The sequence below is a fragment of the Somniosus microcephalus genome, chromosome 7 (assembly GCF_052327205.1).
Source record: "Somniosus microcephalus isolate GS21.2 chromosome 7, FLI_Smic_1.0, whole genome shotgun sequence".
In the NCBI taxonomy this organism is placed as follows: domain Eukaryota; kingdom Metazoa; phylum Chordata; class Chondrichthyes; order Squaliformes; family Somniosidae; genus Somniosus; species Somniosus microcephalus.
Genome location: NC_140993.1, coordinates 243,110,876 through 243,136,082, shown reverse-complemented (window position 1 = coordinate 243,136,082; position 25,207 = coordinate 243,110,876). Strand labels below are relative to the sequence as shown.

At 43.5% G+C, this 25,207-nt stretch overlaps 1 long non-coding RNA gene across 1 annotated transcript in view; it reads left to right on the top strand.

Moving 5' to 3' along the window:
- Positions 1 to 16,807, top strand: part of LOC147115199 (uncharacterized) — a 59,403-nt gene extending 42,596 nt beyond the window's left edge. The window contains exon 3 of the long non-coding RNA XR_015079087.1: positions 16,499 to 16,807. This is a non-coding gene — a long non-coding RNA (uncharacterized LOC147115199). The remainder of the gene's footprint in view (positions 1 to 16,498) is intronic.
- The last annotated feature ends 8,400 nt before the right edge of the window (positions 16,808 to 25,207 follow it).

Genomic DNA, 25,207 nt, shown 5'->3' with positions numbered 1-25,207 from the left:
CAAGGAACTGGGTAGTCTGAGAATTCACAATGTGAGTAAGGAAGCTGACCGACAAACTATCTGGGTCACACTTCAGATAGCAAGGGTCCAGGTGAAGATGGAAGTGGACACCGGATCGGCGTTAACGGTCATGAATAAGCAAGATTACAAAAGGTTATTCACACATATTCCCCTACGGAATACGAAGATAGTATTAAAGACATACATGGGGCAAAAAGTATACCCCATCGGAAGGATAAAAGTCAAGGTGAGACACAAGGGCAAAGAGCACCAAGGAATGGACTTATATGTACTACCTGAGGGAGGTCCACCACTTCTGGGACGGGAGTGGATCAGGAAAATAAATATGGACTGGCACCCCCTAAAAGCAATGACGGGAAGTCCAGAAAATGAGCGGGAAGTCTTGAGGTGTCCAACGTGCAACAAAGTCTACAAACAAAGGGTGAAAAACCTGTTTCAGAAGCACGTGCTGCAGTGCGGAAACCAGACTTCACAGGAGGATGGTGATGGGAACAAAGCCCAGGATAATGATTCAAACAAAAGGAGGTACCCCCGACGCAGTGCCCGGGCCCACTCAACTACATTTTTCGGGTTGACTCCCTTTTATGGTGGCAAGTCATATGGTGAAGAGGATTTTCCATTCTACCGAGATCTTTCGGGGAAGAAAAGGGGAGAGCAGTCAACTCAAGGGCAGGTAGACGGAGCCGATGATCCAAGCACGTCTTCTGATGAGGATATGGAATACTACTACAACTTCACCAGAACTGTCATCACGTCCGATCGCGAGGGGAGACTCGAGCCGTGCAGTTTCTTTGACGGCGAGGAAGATTGCCGCCTACCCAGGATCAGCTCAGACTCTGGAACTGATGATGGTAAGATCAGCCCAGGTGCAAAAGACAAGTCTAAAATGGACTTGCAGTCTAATGATGGAAAAATGAAGGAGAGCATAAATGCTTCAGGAGAGAACAAAGTATCAGAACAGAATTCCACTGAACAACAACAACATAGTTTGACAGAGAATTCTGAGTCTGTCCAGTCTACAGACATGCACATTTCTGAGGAACACCGGGCTCGAACTCAACTCAATTTCAAATTACAACAGCAATTAGAACAAATGATTCGCCGTTTTGAGCAAGAGATGAATGCAAAGAAAAAGTTCTTTGACACAGAGTGGGAGAATCTGGAAAGACAACAGAAGCAGCTGATTGAGAAAATGGAACAGGAACACACAAACCATCTGCGCGATGAGGCCAAACGAATCAAAGCTGAGCAAGAAAGGGAATATGTCAAATTCATCGATCAGTTGAAAGCTAAGAAGAAAGAGCACCCTTTTGTGAGCAGTGTCAGCAGTAATAAGCCACTCAGGGAAGTGGTGGCAGAGGCAAAAACTGAAGATGCTGCAGAGATCAAGTTTGTTGCTGAAAGCGCTACTTCCAGAGCTTTGCTTCGAATTAAAGAATTGCCAGTTAAAATGGTGAAACCCTTAAGAGAGAAGATTGGCATGGAGAAACATCGTGTCATTTTCGAATGCAAGGTTTCCAGGCCAAATGCTGCTGTCAAGTGGTATTACAAAGACAAAGAGATTCATCCCAGTAATAAATATGAGATGGTGAGTGAAGATGTGTACAGGAAGCTCGTTATTAATAATGTCGCTTTTGAAGATGAAGGCAACTACATGTGCGATGCCATAGATGACCAAAGCACAGCAAAGTTATATGTAGAAGAGCAATCAATTGCCATCATTAAACCCATATGTGATGTGGAAGTGACAGAGCCAAGTGACGCCATTCTTGAGTGTGAGCTTTCAGTTGCGGACGTGAAGCCTCCAAAATGGATACTAAATGGTGAAATTCTTCATGCTTCTGAAGATGTGGACATTGAGCATCGTGGCACTATTCATCGTCTCACTCTGAAACAAACAACTTGTAAGATGACCGGCTTAGTCAAAGAACTACAGAACATTACAGTGGAAGAGAAGCAGTCTGCTACTTTGAGCTGTCACGCACGTGGTCCCTCCGAACTGAGCCAAATCAGGCTGGAAGTAGAAAAACTTCCCAAGGTACTCGAGCCTTTAGAAGTCAGCAATGCTGGTTCTGCAGTTACGAAAGTTCAAGCTGTTAAGTCCAGTGAAGGACTATTAGATGAGTCACCCCAGCAACAAGAAACTACTACACCACCGAGGCGTTATCCGAACCGAGTCAGGAGGCGCAGGAGGCGCCGCCTCAGAGACTGAATCTGTGAACTGTTTTTACATGAAGTCATGTATATATGTTATGATATTATGTTTAATGGGGAATATATACGTTTAAGCTAAAAAGGGAGGATTGTAGTGTATGTAACCGTTCCACCTTTAAGAGAACTATTTTGTAACCGTTCCACCTTTAAGAGAACTATTTTAAGGGTTGCACTACTTTATCTTGGCTGCTGTATACTGTAATACTGGCGGTGACCACACTGGTATATAAGTGCTGTGTAATGATTTATTGGGCAGTTCCGCCCTGACCTTCAACTAGTAAAGACCTGTTTAAGTTTACTCTTGTGGTCTGTGTAGTAATTCGCAATATAACACACAGACTTAACAACTGCCAAGTGGGCTCCTTGCATATTGTTAGTTGGTATGATTGCATTTGGATGAGGTGGAGTGTGAGGGGTGGCTAGTAAGATGGGGATGTGATAATGTAGATAGGGATGGGTGGTTGTGCAAAGTATGTTGGTGTGAGTAAGGATGTGCAGGAGTAGGGTTGGGAAGGCAGAGTGATGGGGATGTGATGAGAGGCAGAGCAGGATGAAGTTGAATGTGGCTTTATACTCACCTTTCCAGAACTAATGAGATCATTGAAACGTTTGCGGCACTGCACCCAGGTCCTTCTGAACTCCCTGCTGTTGACCTCCTCTACAATTTGGAGCCAGGCTCTTTTTGTCTCCTGGTAAAGTCTCTTCTGCCCATTGGAAGGGAAGAGGATCTCCCTGCGTGCACTGACTCCCTCCACAAAGATATGGAGGGAGTCATCGGAGAACCTGGGCGCAACTCTCTGTCTCTGTGCAACCATCTCACCAACTGTTTGGAGCAGTGAAAACCTCCAATGTGTTGCCTGCATACTCCTAGATGAACCTTCAAATGCAATGTGGCCATGGCTCCTTTAAATATACCGGCTGAAAACACATTATGGATGATGTCATCAGACCCACACCATTTAACTGGGTCGGATAATGCGCAGGGCTTAATAGGCCCCATTATCGCAAAGTCGTTTTCTGCAGCGGGATGAAAGCAGCAACCCACCACGCTGACTGCCCGCACCCGACCAGGTACAGCAAATTCCGGCCTACAAGTCTAAATGGGGTACAGGAGCAAAGGAATCTAGGGGTAGAGATACACAAATTACTAAAAGTTGCGACACAGGTTAATAAGGCCATAAAAAGAAACAAAGCATTGGATTCATTTCTAAAGGGTTAGAATTGAAAAACAGTGAAGTTATTTTAAACTTGTGTAGAAACTTGGTTAGACCACACTTGGAAGTACTATTGTCTCCATATTATCTATCTATATGTATAAAAGGATCCGTCCGTCTGTCTGTCTGCGTGTCTGTCTGTCTGTGTGTATGTCCGCTATACACTCAAAAGTTATAGAGCGTACCTACACATATGTTACATCAAAAGAAAGCTTATGATTAGGGGAGTGTCATAGGCATATTTACTTTTTGGTCAGACAAAAATTGTTCAGACAGTATACAAAAAACGTTCAAAAATCCGCTCATTAGCGGTTGGCCAATCACACGGGGGAATCCACTCATTAGCATTGAGGGACGTGAAGGTTGACCAATCCTACGGGGGGAGCGTGCTGCGTCACGGGGGGGCATTTCATGGCATGTGTGGGCAGGGCCTAATCCTTCAAACTGCCATTAGTGCGGCAACGGGAAAAGCAAGCTGCGGCCATTGTTAGTTTGGGCGTGTTGCTAACTCTGCCTCTGTCCGACCATGGGCCCCAGTCGCACCCTCACCCTCCTCCTCCTCCTTCTCTCCGCTTTCTCCCCTCTCTCCTGTCACCCCGGCCTCTCCGCTCTGCAGGATGTCACTGCCGAGCTCTTCGGGTCGGAGGCCCGGGGCACCATGGCCGCTTTCAGAGTAGCCTGGGTAGGACTGATTTACAGGTGAGGAGGGTGTTTGTTGTTCACGTTGGGCGGCGGGCCGGAGCGGGAGCTCAGCTCGGGTCACTCGGGCCGGGCCTCAGGCGCTACGCCGCCCACGGGGTCTCCGGGGCGGCGGGCCGCAGCGCGAGCTCAGCTGGGGTGACTCGGGCCGGGCCTCTTCCTCTCTTCTCTATCTCCTTCCCTCACTCTCTCCTTCTCTCTCTCTCTCCTTCCCTCTCTCTCTCCTTCCCTCTCTCTCTCTCTCCTTCCCTCTCTGTCTCTCTCTCTCCTTCCCTCTCTCTCTCTGTCTCTCTCTCCTTCTCTCTCTCTCCTTCCCTCTCTCTCTGTCCTTCTCTCTCTCTCTCTCTCCTTCCCTCTCTCTCTCTGTCTCTCTCTCCTTCCCTCTCTCTCTCTCTCTCCTTACCTCTCTCTCTCTCCTTCCCCGCAATGTCAATCAACAAGGCACAAGGTTAATACCAAATCTGAGAGATTACACGCATCAGGAAAGATTGAACAGGATGGGTCTCGAAGGCTGTTGGGTAAACCTGATAGAGGTCTTTAAAATTATGAAAGGGTTTGATAGGGTAAGCATGGAGAATATCTTTCCATTTGTAGGGGAGACCAAAACTAGGGGCCATAAATATAAGATAGTCACTAATAAATCCAATTCAGGAGAAACTTCTTTACCCAGAGAGTGGTTAAAATGTGGAACTCGCTACCACAAGGAGTAGTTGAGGCAAATAGCATAGTTGCATTTAAGGGAAGCTAGATAAACACATGAGGGAGAAAGGAATAGAAGGATATGTTGATAGGGTTAGATGAAGACAGATGGGAGGAGGCTCGTGTGGAGCATAAACAGCATTAACCAGTTGGACTAAATGGTCTGTATCTGTGCTGTGCATTCTATACAATTCTATATAGCATTCAGGCAAGTTTCAGTTAGTGCTATTAAATCTATCTCTTTCTGTGACACAGTTACTTCTAATTTCCCCTTCTCTGAACATTGCAATATATGGACGTTATCTTTTTTGTTTGTGTTAATGCTATTGCCTTTCCCTGTATGTTTTTTATCCAAGCTAACACCTAATTCCTGTATCTTAGTCTCTTTCTTGCTTATAACTGGTCAAATCAATTTTTCTCCTCCGTTTATTTCTTCATCAATTTTGTTAAATTCTTGTTTAATTGACTCATTTATTTCTCTACTTGCTCTTTCTGATTGCTTTTATTTTTGTTCCCTTCCTTTGTAGTTTATATGACTCTTCACTTCCCTATTTTTCTGCTTTGCTAGTTCATTAGATCCCTACCTTTTTAAAAATTCGTTCCTGGGATGTGGGCGTCGCTGGCAAAGCCAGCATTTATTGTCCATCCCTAATTTCCCTTGAGAAGGTGGTGGTGAGCTGCCTTCTTGAACCACTGCAGCCCTTGTGGTGAAGGTACTCCCACAGTGCTGTTAGGGAGAGAGTTCCAGGATTTTGACCCAGCGACGACGAAGGAACGGTGATATACTTCCAAGTCAGAATGGTGTGTGACTTGAAGGGGACCTTGCAGGTGATGGTGTTCCCATGCGCTAGCTGCCCTTGTTCTTCTAAGTGGTAGAGGTCGCAAGTTTGGGAGGTGCTGCCGAAGAAGCCTTGGTGAGTTGCTGCAGTGCATCTTGTAGATGGTACACACTGCAGCCACATTGCGCCGGTGGTGGAGGGAATGAATGTTTAAGGTGATGGCTGTTCAGATGTAGCACAGCCTTGCAGAATAGTTACCATCTTCTGCAGAACTGGTGCTAATGTCCAATAAAATGGAAACCCTGTCACCACCCCTGTAGCCATTTGCTGAGCTCTCTAATTTTCCAATCCTTCTCAATTCCAGCATGTGGCTGGGGAAGTAATTTGGAGATGACTACCCTTGAGGTCCTGCTTCAAAATCTCCTAAACACTTTTTGCAGGACTTCAGACCTTTTCTTTCCTATATCGTTGGCTCCCACATGGACGACAATGACTAGCTTCTCTCTCTACTCTTCCAAAATCCTTTCCAGTCTTTACAAAATGTTCCTTACTCTAGCACTTGGGAGGCAGCAATGGGTCTGGGACACTCTGTCTGGACTGAAAAATAGTGCGCACCCCTCTAACTATTAGCGTCTCTTTGGTGGAAAAGGAGTAAAATTTCTTGCAATGCAGCAGTTGCTTGCTTGACACGTGTGCGTGTGGGCAGCAAATAAGCTGATATTACACTGGGAATGAGCCAGAGGCATAACAATTAAAAGTAGTGATAATTGTATCTGCTGTTCGCTGTGCTGTCCCTGTGTTCCATTTTGCAGGAAATGGTAAAGCTACTTAACCACTCCTCCCCCAGCAAAAGCAGAGGCAGTTGTCCTCGGTCATTGGCAGGCAGGTGTGTCAACATTTGTAGGCATAATAGTAGGTCTGAATAGGACCAGGCAGCCACCGACGTAACAGACATGGTGCCAGTAGCTGCAGTGCCTTTTTGTGACCCATTATCAAGAGGTACAGGGCTGTCTTCATCCCATAAGGCCCCTCACAAATGATTAGCAGCCTATCATTACTCTTGCTTCTCCCCCTGGGAGTGGCACCTCATCCACTAGCAAACACATCCACCCTCTCCACCTCTGGCATACCGTGGCTGCAGTGTGTACTATCTGCAGGGGGAACAGCAGCAACTTGCCAAGGCTTCTTCGACAGCACCTCCCAAACCCATGATCTCCACCGCCTAGAAGGACAAGAACAGCAAGTGCATGGGAGCATTATCACCTCCAAGTTCCTAACCATCCAGACTTGGAAATATATCACCGTTCCTTCATCATCGCTGGGTCAAAATCTTGGAAATCCCTACCTAACAGCAATGTGGGATCACACAGACTGCAGCAGTTCAAGAACAAGGAGCAGGAGTAGGCCATAAGGCTCCTCAAGCCTGCTCCGCCATTCAATAAGATCATGGCTGATCTTCAATCGCAACTCCACTTTCCCGCCTGATCCCCATATTTCTTGATTCCCCTAGAGTCCAAAAATCTATCTATCTCAGCCTTGAAAATATTCAACAATTCAGCATCCACAGCCCTTTTGGGTAGAGAATTCCAAAGATTCACAATCAGTGAAGAAATTCCTTCTCATCGCATTTTTAAAAGGCAGACCCCTTATCCTGAGACTATGCCCCCTAGTTCTAGACTCTCCAGCTAAGGGAAACAACCTCTCAGCATCTACCCTGTCAACCCCCCTCAGAATCTTGTATGTTTCAATGAGATCACCTCTCATTCTTCTAAACTCCAGAGAGTATAGGCCCAATCTACTCAATCTCTCCTCATAGGACAGCCCTCTCATCCCAGGAATCAATCTAGTGAACCTTTGTTGTACCGCCTCTAAGGTATGTATATCCTTCCTTAGATAAGGAGGCCAAAACTGTGCACAGTACACCAGGTGTGGTCTCACCAAGGCCCTGTACAATTGTAGCAAGACTTCCTTACTCTTGTACTCCAACCCCCTTTGCAATAAAGGTCAACCTGCCATTTGCCTTCCTAATTGCTTGCTGTACTTGCATGCTGATTCTCTGTGTTTCCTGTACAGGGACACCTAAATCACTCTGAACACCAACATTTAATAGTCTCTCACCATTTAAAAAATATTCTGTTTTTCTATTCTTCCTACCAAAGTGAATAACCTCACATTTCCCCACATTATACTTCATCTGCCACCTTCTTGCCCACTTAGTTAACCTATCTACATCCCTTTGCAGACTCTTTGTGTCCTCCTCACTGCTTACTTTCCCACCTAGCTTTGTATTGTCAGCAAACTTGGATACATTACACTCAGTCCCTTCATCTAAGTCATTAATATAAATTGTAAATAGCTGAGGCCCAAGCACTGATCCTTTGCGACACCCCACTAGTTACAGCCTGCCAACCTGAAAATGGCCCATTTATCCCTACTTTCTTTTCTGCCTGTTAACCGATCCTTTATCCATGCTAATATATTACCCCCAATCCCATGAGCTCTTATCTTGCATAACAATCTTTTATGTGATACCTTATCGAATGCCTTTTGGAAATCCAAATATACTACATCCACTGGTTCCCCTTTATCTACCCTGCTAGTTACATCCTCAAAAAAAACTCTAAAAAATTTGTTAAACACTTCCCTTTCATAAAACCATGTTGACTTTAACTAATTATGATTTTCTAAGTGCACTGTTACCACTTCCTTAATAATGGATTCCAGCATTGCCCTGATGACTGACGTCAGGCTAACTGGCGTGTAGTTCCCCGTTTTCTCTTCCACTCCTTTCTTGAATAGCGAGGTTACATTTGCTACCTTCCAATCCACTGAGTTCGTTCTAGAATCTATGAATTTTGGAAGATCACAATCAATGCATCCACCATCTCTGCAGCCAACTCTTTTAGAATCCTAGGATGTAGGCCATCAGGTCCAGGGGATTTGGCAGCTTTTAGTCCCATTAGTTTCTCAAGTACCTTTTCTCTACTGATCTTACTTACTTTAAGTTCCTCACTCTCATTAGCCCCTTGGCTCCCCACTATTTTTGGTATGCTTTTTGTGTCTTCTACTTTGAAGACAGATAAAAAAAATATTTGTTTAATGGCCCAGAAATTCGGGTGGGAGGCTTCCCGCGGGTGCAAGCCTCCGACCTGCACTTACCTAGCGCGCCGGCCATTGTGCTGTGGGCCCGCGTGGTATTCCAATCCTGTGCCTCCGCCAACTGCCGGCGCGCAGTGCTTGCATATCCCAGGGGCGCAGTTAGTTCGAAGCGTCCCCTGGGATCACGTGGGCCATGGAGAGCCAATGGTAGCAGGGAATGCTTCATTCATAAATTTGACAGGAAGAGCTGTCAAACCTATAAATACTATAAGCCCCAAAACATAACTAAAACTTCAAATAATTTTTTTTTAAATCACATTTTTAAAATAACTATAAATTACATGAAATAACTATTTTAAACAATAATTTAAATTTTTGAAAAAGTTAATTACATTTTCTAACAGGGCTAAAAATAAACTTACCTTGCTTTAAAGTATTTAAAAATAATAAACCTGTGGAAAAAATGTTTTAAATTTAATTAATTCACCACTTACCTTGTTAAAAGCAGGCCTTGTGCCTGCTTTTTAAAAGTGTAACTGCTGGAGACTTACCCTCCCGGAGATCCCTGCAAAAAAAACGTAAGTTCGATGCGCACGCGCTGCCTCTCCGGCGCACGCGTTCCACCTGTCAACCCCGTCTTTCAAGGGAACAGAAGTTCCGGTTTCCCGCACATGCACAGTGCATGCACAAAACCGACACTTTCGTTGGGCCTACGCGTGAGTACCCAGCGCGTACTCACGCGTGGGGACCCAAATTTCTGTGCCAATGTCTCTGCCATTTCCTTATTCCTCATTATAATTTTTCCTGTCTCAGCCTCTAAGGGACCAACACTTACTTTTGCTACTCTCTTCCTTTTTACATATTTGTAGAAGCTCTTACAATCTGTTTTTATATTTTGTGTTAGTTTCCTCCCATATTCTATTTTCTCCCTTATTATCAATTTTTTGGCCATCCTTTTCTGGTTTCTAAAGTTATCCTAATCTTCAGGAGCATTTATTCGCAACATTATAAGCCTCTTCTTTTAATCTAATACTATCCTTAACTTCTTTAGTTAGCCACGGATGGATCACTCCCCCCCCCCCCACAGGAGTTTTTAATTTCTCAATGGAATGTATATTAGTTGAGAATTTTGGAATATTTCTTTAAATGTTTGCCACGGCTTATCTACCGTCATACCTTTTAATCTAATTTTCCAATCTACCCAAGCCAACTTGCCCCTCATACCTATGTAATTGGCTTTATTTAAGTTTAAGACTCTAGTTTCAGACATAGAATTTCACATTGAGTTTGAGAGTGAAATATCTATCATATTATGATCACTCTTCACCAGAGGATCTTTTACTATGAGATTACTGATTAATCCTGTCTCATTAAACAATGCAAGATCTAAAATAGCCTGTTCTCTGGTTGGTTCCACAACATATTGTTCTAGGAAAGTGTCTCAAATGCATTCCATTAACTCGTCCTCCAGACTACCTTTGCCAATTTGATTTGCCCAGTCTATATGAAGATTAAAGTCCCCCATGATTATTGCAAGAAGGCAGCTCACCTTGTGAGGGCAAATAGGAATGGGCCAAAAAATAAAAGGTTAAATGAGGCTTGTGCTGGTCAGCAGCATGACCTCAAACATGTACACTTTTTTGCTGTGAAATGTAGCTGCAGACTTCCTTGCCTAATTCTACGACCTGTGTTCCAACCAGCACAGCTCAGTGTCATCAACAGAGCCTCACAGAATTTACCCTATATTGTGGAGGGAGCAGTAAGGTATAAAGTTTATTCCATAAACAGGAAAGCTTAATAAACCAGGCTAGTTGTGTTTGTGCAATTTTACTTTGTAGTAGCATTTTAATGGACCACCTAACCTTCCTCAAGCTCCTACAATATGCAGAATTTCAAAATGTAAGTTTTTGACATAACCTAACCATTACCTCTCAACTTACCTCATCTTTTTCCTACTGTTCTCAGCCTTGGTGATATCATGGCCTATTGTCCTTCATCTGTTACTTCATTCAGTTTTTTAAAAAGTTCTGCTATTTGCCAAATTACTATTGTCTACCCATGTTCTTAATTTATTCTATGCAACTTTCTATTCCAGTTGTGATCATTATTTGTAGATGATAATAAGGTCCGCATTCATCTGCTATGATGTTGCCTCAGCCACACAAAACTTACAGAATGATGGATACAGTCATTTTCTCGGTGCAAATTGCTATTTTTCCTAGTTTGGAAACATACACATGAATTCACCAGGCTAGGGCTGCATCATTCGGAACAACAGATGGTGATTCATCTACTACCTTAAAAACCACCAGCAGTGAGAACCCAGCCTTAGTAGATAAAAAGGGGGAAAATGAATGTTGTAAATCTGAAATAAAAACAGGAATGTATAGCAGCTCAATCAGCATCTGAAAGAGAAAGATAGAGTAACATTTCACCTGGAACTCCATCAGATTCCAGCATTTTCTCTCTTTCATTAGATTCCCTGGATATATATCCAGATTGTATTTACCACTTTGGTTGACATACAACCACAAGCACCCACATACCCCATCACCAAATAGTGCAGAAATGACAAATGACAATCTCATTTACACAGGGAAACAGGGCATCTGGAACCTGACTGAAGAGGGCAACTAACAGGGCTTCTCCTTAACCAATCAGATTGAAGGATTGGGATATAACCAGAAGGACTGAGAAGGAAGTGTAAATTAGAGTGGGTGAATTCTATGTCATATCAGGTACAGAAAGAGAAATAAAAGAAATTGAAAGAAAGGTTGGATTATGATAGAGAAAAAAGCAAAAATTTACAGACTGAATATGAAAAAAAAATCTAAGTTAGACATTTTTAAAATCTCGAACAATTAATACTTGAAGGAATGAGACTCCACACTTGTAATACTTAATTTTCAGTCAGAGAGATTGATTGGCAGTAATTAACACTTATCACATTGTTACGCTTGAAATAACAAGACTTAACTTTCTGTGGCAAGTTTAGTTCATATCTACCTTGCAAATACAGCAACTTCATGCATTCAATTAATTTCAATGGTGAGGCAGACAGCGAATGCTGTTTTCGCAAATCTAACATTTGACCATGCATCTGCTCCTCGCCTAAAGTTGCTGTACCATTTACACATAAATAAAAGTGAGCTCCATTAGCCTCACCATTATTTTGACACCAAAATTTGGCCCATCATGGATTGTGAATTGTAACAAATGCCAAACTTTTTCTCATCATAATATTGCAGGATGCTCACTCCTGTTAACAGAATTGAAAGGACATAATGGGCCGGATATTCCAATCCCTATGGGTGGGTACATGCCGTGTACCCACCCGTAGGGACATTGGAAATGCCGGTGCGCTGGAAACCAGCATTTCTGATCTGTCAAGAAAGCTCTTGACAGATCCTCCGGCTGCCCTGGAGCAGGGCCTCTGCAGGCGGATAGTTCCGCTTTTTGGAGACCCTCCACCCGCAGAAAACATTTACAATTCTTGCGCCTGGTAAAAGGATAAGAGTTGAAAAAAGTTTTTTAAAAATGTTTTTCCACTGATTTATCATTTTAAAATACTTTAAAGAAAGGCAAGTTTATTTTTAGCCCTGTTAAAAACTTAAATTATTTTTTTCAAAAATTTAAATTTTTATTTAAAATAGTTAATTTATGTAATTTCAAGTCATTTAAAAATGTGATTTAAAAAAAAAATTATTTGAAGTTTTACTATGTTTTGGGGGTGATCTCCATTCATATATTTGACAGGTCTTCCTGTCAAATGTATGAAGGGAGATTCCCTTCTCTGATTGGCTCCCCATGACCCACGTGATCCCAGGGACGCTGCGAACTACCTGCGCCTCTGGGATACGTGGGCCTTGCACACCGGCAGTTTGGAGAGGCCCAGCAGCGGAACTGTGTGCCTCCCGGGAGCCGTCAGGTAAGGGCGCAGATTTTTCCAGATCGCAGCCCTCCGCTCGCGGGAGGCCTGCGATCAGAATATCTGGGCCAATAGTGTATGGAGGTACACATGAACCTTGGGTAATGCCCTGGGTGACTCTCTTAAGCGTTATGTTCCAGCTCACATAGCAAGCCAAATTTCTGGGCAAGCTTTGTGAAATTTGACTGGTGTTCAGGTGCCCTCAAAGTAAAGTCGATGAATCTGGCTTTTTGCAGGCTGAATTGCATTGCTACCTGCCCAACTAATTCTGAATCTGTGTCTGTTCTGAGCCAACCGAGAAATTATACTTCACATTACACATATTAACATTAATCTGGATTATCCCTTTCTTTTGGACCTTTAACAAATTGGGTGAAAATCAAGATTTCCCCTCCCCTCCCAGTCCGTATGCCTACTATAGACGTACTGGCCTCCTGACTTGCCTCTCTTGTGCTCCTCTTCCTGATGGCCTTGCCAGTTCCCATATTTTACTGTTTCCTCATACCATTCTGTTGCCTCTCACTTTCCTGTCCATTATTGCACAGGCTATCACAATAATCTTACACAGAACTTTATCAGTGGCCTGGTTTCTGGGTTGTTTCTCTCAGGAACAGCTAAAACAAAATTTATGGATAGAGTTGAGCAAGTTCATGACCTTCAGAAAGTTATTACAGCATATAATTTTATATGGTACTGTATAATATTTTACTATGCAGTAAACCAGATTGGCATTTGCATACAGATATTATTAAAGTGAAGGAGTCTGCTATCCATCATGCAAGCAATGAAATAAGTGTGTCTGCAAAAAAGAGTAAGAAAAGTCAAGTAAAATGTTACATTGTACAAGTACATGCACTGTAACAAAATGGATTTGACACTTACTGCAACCCCTCTCTTCTGGAGTTTTTGGTACTATCGCCTTTGCTACCTCAGCTCCATCTGCGGCTTCCCGTCATTGGGCTCCACAGTATAGGAACGATATTGATGCTTTAGAAATGGTATAAACAGATTCATTGGGATCCTGTCTGATAAGAGGAAATACAAATATTAAGACTTAAATATTTAGGGCTGATTATGAAATGATATGATAGAAATGTTTAATATTATGAAAGGATAGGACAGGATATAGAGGTAGATGGTTTACAATAATTGAGGCTCAAGAATGATGGGTCCTGAATACAAGATTATATGTAAGAAATACATAGAATATACAGCCATTCGGCCCAACTAGTCCATACCAGTGTTTATGCTCCTCCAGTCCCTCTTCACCTAACTCTATCAGCATAACCTTCTATTCCTTTCTCCCTCATGTGTTTATCCTTAAATACATAGATATAGAAGAGAGCGCATGAGAAACTTCTTTACACAGAGTTGTGAAGCTGTGGAATTCACTTCTAGTGTTAGTGATTGAGGCAGAAACAATGTCAACATTCAAGATCAGATTGAATAGGTGAATAAAATAAAAGGTAATAAAGTGATATGGGAATAAGGTGGCTAAATGTGATTAGGACTATTTGCTCAAATGGAGTGCAACACTTTACATGGACTAGTTGGTCCGAATGGCCATGTTGTAACTTCCATGTATTTCCATTTAAAATGAGGCTACCTATTCCTCTGCTTCAAAGAGCAATGACTTGGGGAACACCACCTGTAGTTTTCTATTCCTTTAGATTGAATTTTTTTTAAAGCTGTTTGGTTCAGTTCATTGAAATTCTTACTTGGCATTTACAGATCAGTTCATCCTGCATAGACCACAATAATTGTCAATAAATGGCCAGACTTTTTGATGTTGTATGTCTGTTCTTTACTTCAAAATATCTGTCTCTAGATAAAGACTTTCTACTTCAGCTTTATCTGCTCTTTATGTCCTAATCCATATTTAATGGAAACCACTGTGTAAGCCCAAACACAAGCAGGAAAACAAACTAATCTTTCCTACAGGGTTTTGTACAAGGTGGTGATGGGCATCCTTCTTGAATTGCTGAGTGGCTTACTAGGCTACTTCAGAGGGCAGCAAAGAGTCAACCACATTGATGTGGGATTGAAGTCACATATAGGCAAGACCAGGGAAGGCTTCCTTCCCTAAAAAGGACATTTGTGAACTGTTGTGTATTTTGAATGTTGTATTTGAATTATCCCACATAGCTTACCGTAGTTGTGATGTGCAATGCACTATGGGAAATAGAGTGCAGGGAGTTGAGAAGATTCTCTTGGAAGTGATGGCTATTAACTGAACTTTGTCTCCTGCGTACTCTTTTAATTGTTATACAAGCAAAGTTATTAAACTCTTAAGATTTAACAAAAGTGGTGACGAGGACGGCTGAATTGTAAGTGGCTCTGCTGTACGGAAGATAGTTGGGTTTTACGTGTTTAAAACTGTTATTTTTGCCGTGGACAGTTAATTAAAGTGAGGCTGGCTTGAGGATAAAGGAGCTTACAATGGTGGGAAGACGAGACGGCGTATAAGGTACTAACGACTTGAGGAAGGGGAGGAAAAGCAGTGAGTAAATCGGGAAGGACATTTATTCAACTGTGAAACGATCTGTGAATTGAAGCACTAAATAACTGATAGTGATTTTAGTTGAGTTCAACATTGGAAGGATCCTTAGTGAATGATAATTAGGAGCCTGAGAGAAGGAAAATGGCTGGTATTATCGGTAACATTGGACCGTTTGATGAGAATGTTGAACAATGGAGCTCATACACAGAACGATTTGAATACTTCACACAAGCAAATGACATTGGAGGGAACAAAGTAGTACCTACATTGTTAAGTGTGATGGGACCAAAGACTTTCAATCTTTTGCATACTTTAGTGCATCCAGAGAAACCAGGGACTAAACAATATAGCGAAATTGTGGAGATACTAAAAGGGCATTTTTCACCCAAACCCCTAGTCATAGCTGAGAGGTTTAGGTTCCACAGGCGTAACCAGGAAGAAGGAGAAACAGTGACCATGTTTGTAGCTGCACTAAAAAGACTATCAGAGCACTGTGAGTTTAATGACGTGCTAAATGATACTATAAGAGACAGACTAGTGTGTGGTATGAGAACTGAAGCCATACAGAAGAGACTATTAACGGAGAGTAATCTGTTGGGTTTTTACGACAACCCAACAGCTCCATGGTCAATTTTACTGATACCAGGTTTTTACTTCCAGATTTTTAAAACTGAATTCAAATTCTCAAACTGCAATTGTGGAACTCATGTTCTCAGAATTATTAGTTAAGGCCTCTGGATTATTAATCCAGTTACATAACCACTACACTACCGTACCCTAGGAGTGCACATTGTTTTTATTGCAGATACTGTGTAATAATTTTTTTATTGCATGGTTTATGCTTCATTGTATAATAATTAGGTTATTACATGTATGAGTAGAAATGATTCATTGCATTAGATTTACTCGCAAATTAAGCATTCGTGCTGACTAAGTTTTCATGTTTGAGCTGACGCATGAATTGTTTGCAGAAAATTACTCCAGTGCTTTATTACTTTTACAAACAGTACTGTGGAAGTCATGTTTAGCTTGCTAGGCCTTTGCTAAAAGCCAATTACGGGAGCTTCATACACATTTGCAGTTATTCACCATTCCATTTATATGGACTTAATACCCAATAAAATCCACTGGAGCCACAGAGAAAGTTGGTATCAAACTGTCGAAAGATGAAAACTACACAAGCAGGCCTTGTTTTGTACATCATATAGTGCCACAACTTAATGAAAGGGGTAAGAGAACCATCAGGACCGTACATATTGGTATTAACAATATTACAAACAAACAAATGTTCTCTTACTTGATTGAACATAGGAGCAAGTTAATGACCTTTTACCTATCATTACAGGATTATCAGACAGGAACAGCAGGATAAGTGGCCAGAATGACCAATTGGAGAACCTGTGCAGAAAAAAGAAACTCGCTTTGGTGGACAACTGGAGAACATTTTCAAGTGAAGATAAGGTTTTCAGGAGGAATGGGATACATTTCAACAGGTTGACCCAGAATGTTGAGGAAGCAATTGGAGGGCTTTAAACTAATTGGGACTGGGCCTGTTCTAGTTAACTCTGTGTGTACTCTTTTTGTGTGGGTGATTAAAACAAATCAACTGTAACTTCATAAAACTTTAAATAAAACTTAACAAATAAAATTAAAATTTGGTTGGCCAGGTTGCTGATGCACTCCAGTCCCCGCGGCGCCCACTGGTCGCGGAAGGCCTCAAGACTGCCAGTGGACACCGCGTACTCCATCTCCAGGGCCACCCGGGCGCGAACATGGCCGCGGAAGAGAGGCAGGCAATCGGGCCGAACGACCCCCTCGACCGCGCGCTGCCTGGACCAGTTGATGGCTTTTTTGGCCAGGCCCAGGAGCAGTCCTACGAGGAGGTCCTCCGATCTGCCCGCTCCCCTCCACACCGGGTGACCAAAGATCAGGAGCGTGGGACTAAAGTGCAGCCAAAAATCGAGGAGCAGCCCCTTCAAATAATGGAACAGGGGCTGCAACCTCTCACATTCTATGTAAACGTGGAACACGGACTCCTCCAGGCCGCAGAAAAGGCAGGCGGCCTAGGAGTCCATGAACCGACTTAAAACCATATTGCACGGGACTGCTCCGTACAACACCCTCCAGGCCAAGTCCCCACTAGAAAAAGGGGGGAAGGGTGTGTAGCTCTATTTGTTAAGGAGGATTTAATTATTTAATTGTTACTATGGGTGATGATATTTTTTTTTTCTTTACCGGTGGGTGCCGTGCGGACTGGAGTGCAGCATCACACCGGCCAATGAAATTCCAACTTAGTTTGTTAAGTTTTATTTAAAGTTTTATTTTTTTTTCTGTCATTTTTTTTTAAATTTAAAATTTGAACATTTTACAGTGAATGACATTACAGAGCTCAATTCTCAGCTCTTTGTACAAAGTCACAAGCCCTCATGCCTACAAGGCAGGGGTCCCAGTTTCTACAAATTGGTGATGTGATCTCCAAGCTTCTTGGTCGTCTTCACTTGTTCATCCAGATAGTGGGTCTCCAGGAATTCACACAGGTGAGGGTTGGCGCTCCCAGTGGAGGGTTTGTGCAGATCCAGCAGACTCTGGTTGACATTCTTCTCCATCTGCAGGGCTCTCTGCATCGCTGAGCGGAGCCTCTTGCTCTCCCGACCGAACAAGTGGACTGTAAAAAAAAGCTTTAAAAAACCCTAGATTAATATTTAAAACTTATCAAATTTAATTAAAATCACCCCGGCCGGGGTGATGATGCACTCCAGTCCCCGCGGCACCCACCAGTCTCGGAAGGCCTCGAGCATGCCGGCAGACACCGCGTGCTCCATCTCCAGGGCCACCCGGGCACGAACATAGCCACGGAAGAGAGGCAGGCAATCGGGCCGAATGACCCCCTCAACCGCCCGCTGCCCAGACCTATTAATGGCCAATTTGGCCAGGCCCAGGAGCAGTCCTACGAGGAGGTCTTCCGACCCGCCCCCTCCCCTCCGCACCGGGTGGCCGTAGATCAGGAGCGTGGGACTGAAGTGCAGCCAAAAATCGAGGAGCAGCCCTTCAAATAATGGAACAGGGGCTGCAACCTCTCACATTCTATATAAACGTAGAACATGGACTCCTCCAGGCCACAGAAAAGGCAGGCGGCCTAGGAGTCCGTGAACCGACTTAAAACCATATTGCACGGGATTACTCCGTACAACACCCTCCAGGCCAAGTCCCCACTAGAAATAGGGGGAAGGGTGTGTTGCTCTATTTGTTAAGGAGGATTTAATTATTTAATTGTTACTATGGTGATGATATTGACCTTTTATTTGGTAGTACTAGTTACAATACATCAACTTCATAATAAATCCATTACATTCATTAACCACAATAAGGCTAACCTTAACAAAAAAACAGCTTTAAGATTAACAGTACAAATACTGTAGAATAATACATTTTTTCAGACAAATACAATGTCAACAATACAAGTACCCAAAAACAATACATACCAGTCCTACTGGCAATCTAGTAGCTCCTCATTTTTGCTTAGTATAACCTGTTGTCCTTTTTAAAAAAAAATTAACATTCAAGTACAACAGCACTTATACAACTCAACAGTTACATTGTAAATCCATTACATTCATTCACCAATTATGGTCAACAATATAAATACAACAATAAATTTTACAGGTAAATCAATAATATTGGTGATGATATTGAACTGCAGGGAAGAGCTGAAGCAATTTGGGCCTATTTTAATTGGACCAATCGGGCTGGGACTGAGTTGTCCCTGTGTCACCTGACAGGTCAGCACCACAGCTGCTGTTTTGAAGGGGACCACGAATACATTCTAACATGTGGTCCAATTAAACTGAGAGATGCTTAAAATAAAGCTCCCCTGCATATATCTGGACCATAGACTTTATGGGAATATGCTTTGAGGTTTTTAAAATTATGAAGGGAATAGATCCTGTTTGGATAGATAGATTATGCAAACAAGATAGAGAGGAGAGGACTAAGGGGCATTAGTACAAAATAAGAAAACACAGAATTAGGTTATACTCCAGGAAATACTTCTTTATGAAAAGAGCCATCGATCTCTGGAATACATTGCCAGAACATGTAGCGAGTGTAGCTTTCAAAAGGGGACTCAGCAATTTTAAACAGCCTTTTAGATTTTTTTTTAGAACTTACCGTCTGCATTGGTTTATTTTGCACTGCAAAATCCACTACGGGTTACCTGGTAAGATAGTCATGAGGAATGGTAAAGCAACGTATTCTCCAACTCACTATGGGCAACACCACAGGAGAGCTCGGAGAGATGGCATGAAAATTTAAAGCATATCCATAATGGTTTATTTCTAACCTATTATGGACTTTGTTTTCTTGGAGTGTCAGATGGAATAGCTTGAGTAACCATAATAATTAAGAGTGAAAGAATGAGGTATTTTGTTTGTGTGCTCCTTTAAATACAGTTATAATATAGGAACAGTTTAAAAAAAACTGCAGTTCAGATTTATGTACCAAGTTTATTTTGATACGATGTTGCAAATTTTATTGGTTACAGGCTAGAGAAAGGAATAGATCAAATTTAAAGACTACTATGTGATCTTTACAGTTTGTATATGACTGACATTTCCTTTTTAAATTTGAGTGGTCAAATATTCAAAATCCAGAAAGTCCTGGTAACTCTTCTGTGGGATACAGAAAGAGTGACTGTTTGAATTGTTGAGCCAATTGGAAAATCTTGGACAAAAGGGACTAGTCAGTTTGAAACTTCTAAATTTGGAAAAAATGGTTTGTGATTTCCAAGAAATAGTTGAGATTCAAGTTGGTTGATACAGCTGTCAGAAATTCAAGAAGGAAAAGAAACACTATATAACTTAATTATTTATAAAGGGTTAGCTTAGAGCTTGGAGTTGCAAACTTATTATTTTGTCCACGCAGATGAATTATCAGAAAATATGGTCTTAAAACAGTTTAGAGTTAGCTTGTTAGCAAGTAATTGGACAGCTTTATTGCAGGTACATTCTGATTAGCTCAGTCTGCATGCATGTTTTGTACTGCGTGCCATCTTGTATAAAGTGGTCTGCTGAATATCGTGTGTTCCCAGGTCTGGGAACTACAATTAAAAATACAGTGCAAAATAAAAAGTTGATACTCGGGTACTCCATTTTTCGTGCAAAGAGCAGTTTCAACCCCTAAATGTTGTTAAAAAAAATTTAAGCAACTGTATTTTTTTGTCAATGTTACTTTGCAACCAGAGCACATGCAGTCACATCCTGCAAGCATACATCATGTTCAGAAAATATTTTTTGGTTGGACACTTGCTCCCCTTCCCCCAGCACCTCTCCATGCAAGCAAAAGAGATGCAACACCTGCCCTTTCACCTCCTCCCTTTCCACCGTCCAAGGCCCAAAACACTCCTTCTGGGTGAAACAGCAATTTACTTGTACTTCTTTAAGGGTCGCAGACCTGAAACTTTGGGCTGGATTTTGTCAATGGAGGCAACTTGGAGGCGGGACTGCTGCTTGTCGTGTCAATGTCCCGCCTCCATCCTCACCTGACCATTCAGAGGGATTTTCCCCTGATTGAGCTTGTTAAGCCCGCCTGGCGGACTCAGCAAGCCAATTAGGTAGGAAGTCACTGACAGATCACGTCAACGTCAGATGTGCTATCTGTCAAGACTTCTTGAAAGAAGAAATGACAGCGTTTGACAGCTCTGTGAAGCTGTCAAACACTGACATTCTCTTGAGTTTGATTTGTTTTTGTGGTGAGGACTGAAAAAACATTGTAAAAAAAGTAAATTTCAGATGTCTGATGGATCGGAGGGTCCATCAGCCATTACCTGAAATTGACAAGGTGGATGTCCGCTCTCCTGATCCAGCACAGCTAAAGGCTACAGAAGTAAAAAAAAGGTAATTGAACACTTTTTTAAACTTGTCACTCACCTTGCATACTTACCACTCCACACTTGCACCCATCACTCACCTCCACACCTTACTTCCAGGTGCCCCTGACCTCCTCCACGTCTCCTCCAACCCTGCGGGGTTCTCCGAGGCCGGGAAGCCTTCACCTGTGAAGGTAAAATGGCACTAATCCCTTTTTCTGCCTGTTAACTACCTGTTAACAGGCAGTTAAAAGGATTAAAAGCCTTTCCCGCCTCCAGGAGATGGGACCCGAAGCTGCACATCTTCCCGTCTCCTGGCAAAAGGGCACGGAGGTGGGATGGGGGGCGGGTTTGCCACCCGCCCCCAATTTCTCCAGTTTTACGTGCTGTCCCACCTCCATGCCCGCCTCCTCGGGGCTTGGAACATCGAGCCCATTAAATCTGTTTCTCTCTCCACAGATGCTGCCTGACCTGCTGAGTGTTTCCAGCATTTTCTGTTGTTATTTCAGATTTCCAGCATCCGCAGTATTTTGCTATTGTACTGTATTCACTGTCTGCTCTACATAGGGGAGACCAAATGCAGACTAGGTGATGGCTTCGTTGAACAACTCTGTTCGGTCTGCGAGCGTGCCTTGAACTTCTGGTCACTTGTCATTTTAATTCTTCATCTCACTTCTACTCTTACTTTTCTGTCCCTGGCCTCCTATACTGTTCCAAAGAAGCTCAATGCAAGTTTGAGGAACAACACCTCGGGCTGGATTTTCATTGAGGAGGCGGGTAGGAGGCGGGGCTACAAGTTTCGGGGTTGTAGTCCCGCCTCCATCGAGTTGTGGCCAACCCACGTGATTTTCACTTGATTGACCTTGTTGAGCCCACCCACTGGGCTCAGCAGGCCAATTAAGGGTCACCCAGCAACAGGTGATGTCACAGGTTGATATTTCATCTGTCAAGAGCTTTTGACAGATGAAATATCAGCGTTTCACAGCTGTTTGAAGCTGTCAAACACTGATGACCTGTACTCTAAGTTAATTCCTCCATCTCAGGATGATTTAGAGATCTCTCTGGAACAGAAAGCTTAATGCTGCAGATTTTGACAGATCACGGCCATTCTGCTTTCTGTGCCGGTGAGATGAGGGACTCCCGAGACCTGAAGGAAGGAAGGCTGTAAAGGTAAGTACATGTAAGTAAAACTTCTTTAAACACTTTACACACACCAAACACACTTACCTCTGCACTCATGCACCCATCACTCACCTGAACACCGGACATCTCGACCTCTCCAAGCCCTTCATGCTGACGGCCCACCTCGCTAACTTGGCGTGGTTTGGAGCCATCGGGAATCCCACACTTCAACATTAAAAATAGGGATTAGGCTAAAAACTGCCTGTTAACTACCTGTTAACAGGCAGTTAATTGGCACTAATCCCCTTACCGCCTCGGGGAGGCAGGTCCCAGTGTGGGCTGGGTACCCACCTCCTTTGAAACTGGCATGGGACGGGTTGGGGGGCGGGATGGGTTCGTGCCCCCCGATTTCAAGATTTTAACCCCCCACACGCCTCCAATCCTGCCTCCACGGCTCAATGAAAATCCTGCCCCTCATCTTTCTACTAGGCACTTTACAGCCTTAACATTGAGATAAACTTTAAACCTTAACCACCGCTCCCATTTTCTCTCAGACAGCAGGTGCTGGTAATGGAGGATTGCTGCACCAGGGCCACAGGGAGTGGAGGAGTTGAGGACTGGTGCTTGGGATGGGGACGCCTATTGGTACATGGCCGGCAGGGTGAACTACACCCAGAGGGTCCTCCTGCCTTTCTTCTGCCGCATTCTTGGGGGCCACGGGAGCCTTCTCCTCTTTGCCAAATTTTCCATGCTTCCCTTCCTCTCTGCTAAATCTGCTGTAACCATTTACAGTTCCTCTGGACCTGTTGTGTATGTAATATGTGTGCTACTTTGAACCTATGGACAGGACTGCACTACTTGTTGGGCGTAGTGATACGCAGTACCACTCCTGGCCATAGGGGTATAAATAGTACTGTGGGTACTGATCTCCCCTCAGTTCCCGCCTGTGGGCATGAAGTAAAGACCTATGTATAGTCCCTACCTCCAACCAGTAAAGACCTGTTTGAGTTATACGTTTAAGTCTTTGTGTTAATTGTTCAATACAATACACATACTTAACACTGGCAACGAGTCAGGTTCTTACCCTGCGGCAGTTGAAGAGAGGTTTCAAACATCACCACCCCACTAGAAGCAACAGGCTTTAGGACTCTGAAGCCTCCATCAGCGACTGAGCACTGGAGTGCAGCAAACATCCTGACAGCTTCCAGCGACTGACAGAAGTCTTTCTGCAGTTTCCTTGTTCAACCTAGGTGGTGGGGTAAGCCGTGCAGTGTTGGCTGCAAAGACAGGGCTGGGGAAGTTGGAGAAGATAAGGGCGATCGCAATCCCTGATAAGAGCCGCGGTGAAACACGCGAGCGGGTAAGCCAGAGCCCGGGAGGGAGCGAGCAAGTGCCGCGCGAGCGGGTGAGCCAGAGGCCGGGAGCCGCTTCAAGTGCGAGGCGCAGCGCGGGCCAGCGATCGGGACCAAAGATAAGGGCCGCACTCGGACTGAAAGGCGCGGCGGCTGCAGAAGCTCAAGGTGCGAGAGCCGCGGTGCACAGCGCGGGCCAGCGATCGGAACCAAAGATAAGGGCCGCACTCGGGGGCTGAAGGGAGACGGCGTCGGGGGACGGGTGAAGACCGCCAAGCGCGGGAAAACCGCCATTTTGTGGGCGGAGGACGACGGCAAGAGCGGGAAGCCGCCATCTTTGATAACAAGTAAACAAAATAAAATCTGAGAAATTGCAAATCTACAATGCCTAAACACGGGAATATTAGCACCTTTGATAGTGACCTCGAAGATTGGGCCATATATGTTGAAAGAGTAAAAAATTATTGTAAGGCCAATAAAATTCATGACCAAGATAAAGCTCTAACATTATTAAATTTAATGGGTGCGAAGACATACGGGCAATTGAAACACCTGTTATCACCAGATGAACCGGCGGATAAGACGTTCGATGAGATTGTTACTGTCCTGAAAGATCATCTAAACCCCACGCCGCTGATGCTAGCAGAACGATTTAAATTTTATGACAGAAGGCAGCTACAGCATGAAAGCAATGCTGATTATTTGCTGGAATTGCGTAAATTAGCGAAATATTGCCAGTTTGGAACGGGACTGACAGAGGCACTTCGAGACAAATTTGTGTGTGGTTTATTTAAACAGGATACACAAAAGCGACTGCTCGAGGAGAATGAGCTGACGCTTGAGAAGGCGGTCACTATGGCAGCAGCACACGAAGCCGCAGCGAGAGGCACGGCAGTAATGCAGCTACGGTCACCGGAGCTCAGTGCACACAAATTGGGTGTGAGTTCTGGCAAATGTTATCGTTGTGGAAAGACAACGCATGATCAGAACCAGTGTTGGTTTAAAAACCAAGAATGTAGAACTTGTGGTAGGCTTGGACATATAGCTAGAGTATGCAGGTCAGGGAAGAAGACCAGCAACAAGAAGTCACCGCAAGGAAAATACGCAAAGGTACACAAGGTGACCGAACAGGAGTCCGATTCAGACGCTAGCAGTAATGAACTGGCTAGCTTAAGCTGTAATGAACTGGCTAGCTTAAGAGTACTCAACGCTGGTAAGGGTGCAGACCTCCAGACAATTTGGGTCACTCTTCAGATAGAAGGAGTCCAAGTAAAACTGGAATTGGACACTGGATTGGCATTGACGGTCATAAATAAGAAAGATTACGGAAAGTTATTCCAACATATTCCCCTACAGGATACGGGGATTATATTGAAAACATACACGGGGCAAAGAGTGTACCCCATCGGGAAAATAGAGGTTGCAGTGGTCCACAAGGGCGAAGACAGTCAAATAATGGACTTATATGTGATATCTGAAGGAGGTTCTCCACTACTAGGACGGGAGTGGATTAGGAAAATGAATATGGACTGGCATTTCCTACAAACAATAACGAGTGAGAACTCGGTGAAGATAGTCGGCCCAGACTCTGGAACGGATGATGGTAAGCCCAACTCAGGTGCAAAAGACAAAGTTTCAGCACAGAATTCCACTGAGCAACAACAACATAGTTTAACTGTGGATTCTGAGTCTGGCAAGTCTACTGATGTGCCCATTT